The following is a 9,715-nucleotide window of genomic DNA, read 5'->3' as shown; positions in this document are numbered from 1 at the left end:
GTTTTACAGCGTTTGGCATCCAGCATACAGTAAGTTGCAAGTACCTTCACCAACTAGACTGGGGTATAAACCCATTATACTTTGCGCTACGAAAAAAGGTTAAAGGGAATGTTTTAATATTTTAATTGTCTCTACCCTCTAATCCTACATTCATTAAAACACACCCCTATTCCACTACTACTTTAACCCTATCTGGTCCTACGCCAGGCCAGTGGCCTGGGAGGACGGGACCCCACCACTCAACACACCTTGTAACTCCTCTGCAGTCAAATCTCGTATCCCCAAATACTTCTCTGCAGCTGACATCACCTCTATTTTCTGTGACTTATGTTCTATCCCTGCAGTACAGTTGATACCATTGTTATGAACCAGGAAAATGGAATGGCATCAAACACATGGAAACCATGTGTTTGATGTATTTGATACCTTTCCACTTATTCTGCTCCAGCCATTAACATGAGCCCATCCTCCCCAATTTATGTGCCACCAACCTCCTGTGCTATGAACGCTAAGAAGCCAATCTTCCTGAAGCATATATCACCCATTGGCCTATCCCTTTGTGCTAGCACAGATCCACTACTCACACGGATCCTCTCAGGATCCAGCACCCTTGACCCCTCTTCCTCTACGTTCTTCACTGTGCAGCATATGACACCCCCTGCACTACTCTAAGCCTGGTAACCTCAACCTGCCTATCTCGTGCACAGGTGTTCTAGGGGAGAGGCTCTAGGGACATGCCTGGTGTCCAAAATGTATGACGTATGTCGTGCAGCGAGAGCTAAGTGGGGATGAACGTTATCGGTTCAGTCAGTCATCCTAAAATGATTCTGCCAAAGAAGGGACTTGGGAGTGTTCAGAATCATTTCGTTTTTATCGGACTGCAAAATCAACAAATGTGCATTAGCTGCCTGTCACCCTGGCCTGATATTAACTACACTATCTAGCCAATTCCCTCTAAGTTACTGCAGCGCAGCAGTGTTGCATGGCAAGCACGACTCGGGAGTGAGGAACGCACTGTGCCCAGTGTTGTTGTGTTGCCGGCTTGCAGCCCAAACTCTCCCAATTGACCAGCAGGAGTAGACTGTATCACTGTGACATCCAGATGGTTACTACCAATATTACAAGTTATTTCTCGTGTATGCTGCTGTCCTACTCAAAATATAATTGAGTATGGAACAAATTGGCCACATTAGCCACCGCCAACAGCATGTGATACAGCTAGCTGCCCGGTGAAGCAACTGCTGCCCAGCAGTGGGAAGCAACAGTGCGAATCTATGACTCAATTTCAGAGGGGCTTCAACTCCTCCTCCCTTCCTCTTTCCTTGCATACAGCAGGAATTGGTCATTCACTCTGGCTTGTTGTTACGTTAGCTAATTGTGCATTTCACAGTGGTATCCAGATTCCAGACGGTGATTTAAATTTAGGGAGTTTATAAGTCACATGCACAGGTAGGTGGTGGGCTGGATGGGAGGGAGGAAGAAGGTGAGGGACAAGATGGTGGGTACACCCGAATGGTTATCAGATTTGGAGATGGAGTCCGTGGAACACATAGTGGTTGGTAAGAAGGCGAGCAGGGAAAAAATTAAGAAAGTGGAACATATTAAGATATTAAATATGGAGTGCTTAAGAAGAAAATTGAACATTACGAGAATGAGGATGAATTAACTGCAGGTGCTGTGAAGACCGCTGAGTTTGAGCCTCATCCTGATGGCGATAAAGGGGATTTTGGTCCAGTGGGAGTGAAATTTCTGGAAAGAATGGATCCTTGCATTCTAGCTGATCCATCTGTGGCGTCAGATTGGGTGGAGAAGAGGTTAGGGAATGCTGGGTCAGTGAAAGTGACTTGAAATGGAATTGTGTTTTTTTTTGCCTTTCTGCCGTCCAGAGGGAGCGTGTGCTCCACACCACGCGACTGGGGACAAGACCTGTAACTTGTTTTCCTTTCCGGAGTAGGGCGCCGAAAAACTGGAGTGGCATTAAGTGTTGAGGATGGTCAACTGAAGTTGATGATTGCCAGTGTCTGTTTGGTGAAACAGAGAAAACACGGTCTGTATTACTGAGTTCTGATGCAGAGCCATTACCAGATAAAAGTCAAGTTAGGACATGTTAGTTATCCAGTGAAAGCATTTGTCCTGAACCCATTACCGTGTTTTAGATATCAAACTTATGATCATGTGGAAGCAGTGTGTAGGAGGGAGATACCTAGATGTGAGAAGTGTACAGGACGACATGAGACAAAGGAATGTGTAGTATCGGTGGAAGAAGTTGTGTATGTAAACTGTAGAGCTACGCATGGTGCTGGATATCAGAGGTGTCCACTGAGATAAAGAGGTGTCCACTGAGATAAAGAGATGTCCAGGGAGATAAAGAGGTGTCCAGTGAGATAAAGGTTGAGGTTGCGAGGATTTGAGTAGTGCACAAGGTGTCGTATGCTGAGGCAGTGAAGAGAATAGTAGATGAAGATGGGTCCAGGGTGAGGGTGAGGGATCCTCAGACGAACCATGTGAGTAGGTCGAAGCCAATAGAGAGTGATAGGAATAACATGTTCTTCAGTAAGATAGTTTTGGCGTTCATGGCCTTGGTTGTCATTTGTACGGCAGGAATGGTATGTAAATCACAGAGGATAGATGTTGTGGTCGCAGCTACAGAGAAGTACTTGGGTGTACGTGATTTTACTGCAGAAGTGTTACAAGATGTTTTGAATGATTACTGTCTTGTTCTCCCAGGCTGCTGGCCTGGAGTAGGATCAGAGCGGGCCAAAGGAGTGGAATAGTGGGGAGGATTTCATGGGTGTTGGGTTAGTTGGTAGGGCAAGTTTTTCACAAAGTGTAATGAATTCATACTACAGAATTGTAGGCTGATACACAGCCAATACAGTAGGTGGCGGCATGCACCTATAATATGTGTTTGCAGACCACCAAAGAAGACAAAGAAGAAGAGTTAGCTAGCTACACTGAACAAAACATATAAACACAACATGCAAGATTTTCAAAGATTTGACTGATTTACAGATCATACAAGGAAATCTGTTAATTTAAATGAATAAAATAGGCCCTAATCTATGGATTTCATATGACTGGGAGTACAGATATGCATCTGTTTATCACATACAGTGGGGCAAAAAGTATTTAGTCAGCCACCAATTGTGTAAGTTCTCCCACTTAAAAAGATGGGAGAGGCCTGTAATTTTTATCATAGGTACACTTCAACTATGACAGACAAAATGAGAAGAAAAAAAATCCAGAAAATCACATTGTAGGATTTTTAATGAATTTATTTGCAAATTATGGTGGAAAATAAGTATTTGGTCAATAACAAAAGTTTCTCAATACTTTGTTATATACCCTTTGTTGGCAATGACAGAGGTCAAATGTTTTCTGTAAGTCTTCACAAGGTTTTCACACACTTGCTGGTATTTTGGCCCATTCCTCCATGCAGATCTCCTCTAGAGCAGTGATGTTTTGGGGCAACATACTGGGCAACACGGAATTTTAACTCCCTCCAAAGATTTTCTATGGGGTTGAGATCTGGAGACTGGCTAGGGCACTCCAGGACCTTGAAATGCTTCTTACGAAGCCACTCCTTCGTTGCCCGGGCGGTGTGTTTGAGATCGTTGTCATGCTGAAAGACCCAGCCACGTTTCATCTTCAATGCCCTTGCTGATGGAAGAAGGTTTTCACTCAAAATCTCACGATACATGGCCCCATTCATTCTTTCCTTATCACGGATCAGTCATCCTGGTCCCTTTGCAGAAAAACCCCCAAAGCATGATGTTTCCACCCCATGCTTCACAGTAGGTATGGTGTTCTTTGGATGCAACTCAGCATTCTTTGTCCTCCAAACACAACGAGTTGCGTTTTTACCAAAAAGTTCTATTTTGGTTTCATCTGACCATATGACATTCTCCCAATCTTCTTCTGGATCATCCAAATGCTCTCTAGCAAACTTCAGACGGGCCTGGACATGTACTGGCTTAAGCAGGGGGACACGTCTGGCACTGCAGGGTTTGAGTCCCTGGCGGCGTAGTGTGTTACTGATGGTAGGCTTTGTTACTTTGGTCCCAGGTCTCTGCAGGTCATTCACTAGGTCCCCCCGTGTGGTTCTGGGATTTTTGCTCACCGTTCTTGTGATTATTTTGACCCCACGGGGTGAGATCTTGCATGGAGCCCGAGATCGAGGGAGATTATCAGTGGTCTTCTATGTCTTCCATTTCCTAATAATTGCTCCCACAGTTGATTTCTTCAAACCAAGCTGCTTACCTATTGCAGATTCAGTCTTCCCAGCCTGGTGCAGGTCTAATTTTGTTTCTGGTGTACTTTGACAGCTCTTTGGTCTTGTCCATAGTGGAGTTTGGAGTGTGACTGTTTGAGGTTGTGGACAGGTGTCTTTTATACTGATAACAAGTTCAAACAGGTGCCATTAATACAGGTAACGAGTGGAGGACAGAGGAGCCTCTTAAAGAAGAAGTTACAGGTCTGTGAGAGCCAGAAATCTTGCTTGTTTGTAGGTGACCAAATACTTATTTTCCACCATAATTTGCAAATAAATTCATTAAAAATCCTACAATGTGATTTTCTGGATTTTTTTTCTTCTAATTTTGTCTGTCATAGTTGAAGTGTACCTATGATGAAAATTACAGGCCTCTCATCTTTCTAAGTGGGAGAACTTGCACAATTGGTGGCTGACTAAATACTTTTTTGGCCCCACTGTATACCTTAAAAAAAAGGTAGGGGCGTGGATCGGAAAACCAGTCAGTATCTGGTGTGACCACCATTTGCCTCATGCAGCTCGACACATCTCCATTGCATAGAGTTGATCAGGCTGCTGTTGTCCCACTTCTCTTCAATGGCTGTGTGAAGTTGCTGGATATTGGGGGGAACTGGACACGCTGTAGTACACGTCGATCCAGAGCATCCCAATCATGCTCAATTGTGAGTATGCAGGCCATGGAAGAACTGGGACATTTTCAGCATCCAGGAACTGTGTACAGGTCCTTGCGACATGGGGCTGTACGTTATCATGCTGAAACATGAGGTGATGGCGGTGGATGAATGGCACGACAGTGGGCCTCGGGATCTCGTCACAGTACCTCTGTGCATTCAAATCGGCAACGTAAGTTTATTCAAAGTAATAATTTAAGACTACAAAAATCGATAGTAATCAGAGCAGGACCGACTATTTTCATTCATACTGACAAATAAGAAATGCCACATTATCCCTGTCAATAGTTGGAGTAGGATGATTACAGAGATGTCAGGATGTACATTTTCTAACTCACAAAATGCATTCCTTTGCTGTGATGATTTATTTTATTCCTTCTTGACTCTAACTTTTGTCTCACATGATCTATTCAGCTCTCCTGTACCCTGTTCCCAGAAATGGGCTGATTCATTCACCTGTGAGGAGAACCATCCTACTGCAGTTTGAACTAGCCATAACCTTGCCTGTTCCCTTTTCTTTGATAGATTATTTGTATTTTTAGAGTTGAAGAACACCCACTACAGATACGCATGCTTGTTTGAGCATTTTTATTCATTATTGTCTCTCACTTTAGTCTCTCAAGATCTATTCACCAAGTCCTGCAGTTTAAACTACCCTGCCTTCACTATTTACTTCATTTGCCTGTTGTCTTTTCTTTGTGGGTTTTGTCTAACTCGGTCTTGACAGGGTGGCAGGTGGCCTAGTGGCTAAGGGCATTGGGTCTGAACCGAAAAGTTGCTGGTTTGAATCTCCAAAGTGACTAGTTAAAAAAATCTGTCTATGTTTTCCTCTTGTGAATCGCTCTGGATAAGACTAAGATGTAAATATCTCTCTCTACATTGGTCAGCTACATTGGTGACCAGCGTGGGGAAATGTTGACAGGCCTATGGGGCCTGAGCACACAAATGCTCTTAGAGAGAAGGGAATACTGAAGCATGCATTGATAACAGTTCTAGAGTCTCCATCAGAGGCCCAGGCTTTTGGCATTGCGTGTTAGCAGATACTCATAGACTTCCAGTCATTGTGCTAACGCTAGTTAGCATTGATTCACAAAACTAGCTCTAACTTCATTCATACTGGACACAGAGACATAAAAATGGTATCCGCAAGTTTATTTGATTCTGGGGAAGTAGATAAAGGGCCTCATTGGCAAAATCCCGAAGTATCCCTTTATGGTTGTGATATGAGAACTGAGGATGGATCAACAACATTGTAGTTACTCCACAAAACAAACCTAATTGACAGTGTGAATTAGAAGGAAGCCTATACAGAATAAAATATTCCAAAACATGCATCCTGTTTGCAATAAGGCACTAAAGTAATACTGAAATAATTTGCCAAAAGAATGAACTTTTTGTCCTGAATACAAAGCGCTATCTTTGGGGAAAATCCAACACAACACATCACTGAGTACCACTCTTCATATTATTTAAGCATGGTGGTGGCTGCATCATATTATGGGTATGCTTGTCATCGGCAAGGACTAGGGAGTTTTTTTAATGATAAAAATAAATGGAATTGAGGTAAACACAGACAAAATCCTAGAGGAAAAACTGTTTCAGTCTGCTTTCCAACAGACAATAACCTAAAACATAAGGCCAAATGTACACTGGGGTTGCGTACACTGGGGTTGCCAAATGTACACTGGGGTTGCGTACACTGGGGTTGCCAAATGTACACTGGGGTTGCTTAGGACATTGAATGTTCCTGAATGGCCTAGTTACCGTTTTGATTAAATCGGCTTGAAAATCTATGGCAAGACATGAAAATGTCTGTCTAGCAATGATCAACAATCAACTTGACAGAGCTTGAAGAATTGTAAAAATAACAATGTGCAAATATTGTACAATCTAGGCAAGCAAAGCTCTTAGAGACTTACGCAGAAAGAGTCCCAAAGAGGATTCTAACATGTATTGAATCAGGGGTGTGAATACTTACGTAAATGAGATATTTCTGTATTTAATTTTCAATACATTTGCAAAATGGGATGGGAAAACATGTTTTCACTGTCATTATGGGCTATTGTGTGTAGATGGGTGAGAGAACATCATGAACTCAGCAAAAAAAGAAAGTCCCTTTTTCAGGACCCTATCTTTCAAAGATAATTCGTAAAAATCCAAATAACTTCACAGATCTTCATTGTAAAGGGTTTAAACACTGTTTCCCATGCTTATTCAATGACCCATGAAAAATGAATGAACATGCACCTGTGCAACGGTCGTTAAGACCCTAACAGCTTACAGACGGTAGGCAATTAAGGTCACAGTTATGAAAACTGAAAACAGGATGGCAACAACTACTGCCAGAGTTACACCAGGAATGCACAACCCCATCAGTGCTCAGACTGTCCGCAATAGGCTGAGTGAGGCTGGACTGAGGGCTTGTAGGCCTGTTGTAAGGCAGGTCCTCACCAGACATCACCGGCAACAACGTTGCCTATGGGCACAAACCCACCGTCGCTGGACCAGACAGGACAGTAAAAAAGTGCTCTTCACTGACGAGTCGTGATTTTGTCTCACCAGAGGTGATGGTCGGATTTGCGTTTATCGGCGAAGGAATGAGCATTACATCGAAGCTTGTACTCTGGAGCGGGATCGATTTGGAGGTGGAGGGTCCGTCATGGTCTGGGGCGGTGTGTCACAGCATCATCAGATTGAGCTTGTTGTCATTGCAGGCAATCTAAACGCTGTGCATTACAGGGAAGACATCCTCCTCCCTCATGTCGTACCCTTTCTGCAGGCTCATCCTGACATGACCCTCCAGCATGACAATGCCACCCGCCATACTGCTCGTTCTGTGCATGATTTCCTGCAAGACAGGAATGTCAGTGTTCTGCCATGGCCAGTGAAGAGCCCGGATCTCAATCCCATTGAGCACGTCTGGGACCTGTTGGATTGGAGGGTGAGGGCTAGGGCCATTCTCCCCAGAAATGTCCGGAAACTTGCAGCTGCCTTGGTAGAAGAGTGGGGTAACATCTCACAGCAAGAACTGTCAAATCTGGTGCAGTCCATGAGGAGGAGATGCACTGCAGTACTTAATGCAGTTGGTGGCCACACCAGATACTGACTTTTACTTTTGATTTTGAACCCCCCTTTGTCCAGGGACACATTATTCCAGTTCTGTTAGTCACATGTCTGTGGAACTTGTTTAGTTTCTGTCTCAGTTGTTGAATCTTGTTATGTTCATACAGATATTTACACATGTTAAGTTTGCTGAAAATAAACGCAGTTGATAGTGAGAGGACGTTTCTTTTTTTGCAGAGTTTATATATTGAATCAATTTTGAATTCAGGCTGTAACACAACATCCTCCTGACAGGTGTGGCATATCAATAAGCTGATTAAACAGCATGATCATTACACAGCTGCACCTTGTGCTGGGGACAATAAAATTGCCACTCTAAAATCTGCAGTTTTTTCGCACAACACATGCCTCAATGTCTCAAGTTTTGAGGGAGCGTGCAATTGACATGCTGACTGCAGAAATGTCCACCAGAGCTGTTGCCAGAGACTTTCATGTTAATTTCTCTACCATACGATGCCTCCAACATTGTTATTGAGAATATGACAATACGTCCAACCGGCCTCACAACCACAGACCACGAGTAACCACGCCAGCCAAGGACCTCCACATCTGGCTTCTTCACCTGCGGGATTGTCTGAGAGCAGCCACCCAGACAGCTGATGAAATGGTGGGTTTGCACAATCAAAGAATTTCTGCACAAACGGTCAGAAACCGTCTCAGGGAAGTTCTTCTGCGTGCTCGTCGTCCTCACCAGGGTGTTGACCTGACTGCAGTTTGGCGTCATAATCGACTTCAGTGGGCAAATGTTCACCTTGGATGGCCACTGGCACGACGGATGAATCCCAGGCAGATGGCAGAGTGTGGGCGAGCGGTTTGCTGATGTCAATGTTGTGAACAGAGTGCTCCATGGTGGGGTTATGGTATGGACAAGCATAAACTACGGACAACAAACACAATTGCATTTTATCGATGGCAATTTGAATGCACAAAGCTACTGTGACGAGATCCTGAGGCCCATTTTTGTGCCATTCATCTGCTGCCATCACCTCATGTTTCAGCATGATAATACATGGCCCCATTTCGCCAGGATCTGTACACAATTCCTGGATGCTGAAAATGTCCCTAAATTCTTTGAAATTGTCACGTTGCGTTTATATATATTTTTCAGTGTAAATAGACTCACATTCGCTGAACATCTATTGATCTAACTCAAACATTAATTTCCCAACTGATTTTTCTTCAATCCTACTACAGGCTCTTTATCATTCATTCTCCATACCTTATATTCCAAAGCATCCAATATTATGCATGCCCACCATGGTATTGGGCAGCTAGCTGCTATTTGAGAACTAATCTGGATCAGAAAACAAAACTCTGGTTATCTCATTGCAGAGCACATTGTACAACAGTTTTGAGAGGAGACTGAATTGCAAGGTATCCTATATATGTGTAGGCTATGCCATATGTATTGGCTAATATGCATATGCAGCTGAGCCTTCATTCTAGCATACATCACACACACATCTTTCTATCTACATGCTTTTATTTGTGTTTCTACGCAAAGTATATTGAAAGTTTCTTTAAACCTGCAGATAGTTACTTGAAATGAGTCATAATCATGACAAAACATGATTCAACAATTGAATTAACTGACAGATGAAGGGACCAGTGGCTCGGGTCCCTGATGATCTTCTTGAGCTTCCTGCGACAG

Source organism: Oncorhynchus tshawytscha, linkage group LG10 (genome assembly GCF_018296145.1).
Source record: "Oncorhynchus tshawytscha isolate Ot180627B linkage group LG10, Otsh_v2.0, whole genome shotgun sequence".
NCBI classification, from domain to species: Eukaryota; Metazoa; Chordata; class Actinopteri; order Salmoniformes; family Salmonidae; genus Oncorhynchus; species Oncorhynchus tshawytscha.
The sequence above is the reverse complement of the archived record's forward strand: the minus strand, read 5'-3'. Positions refer to the sequence as shown.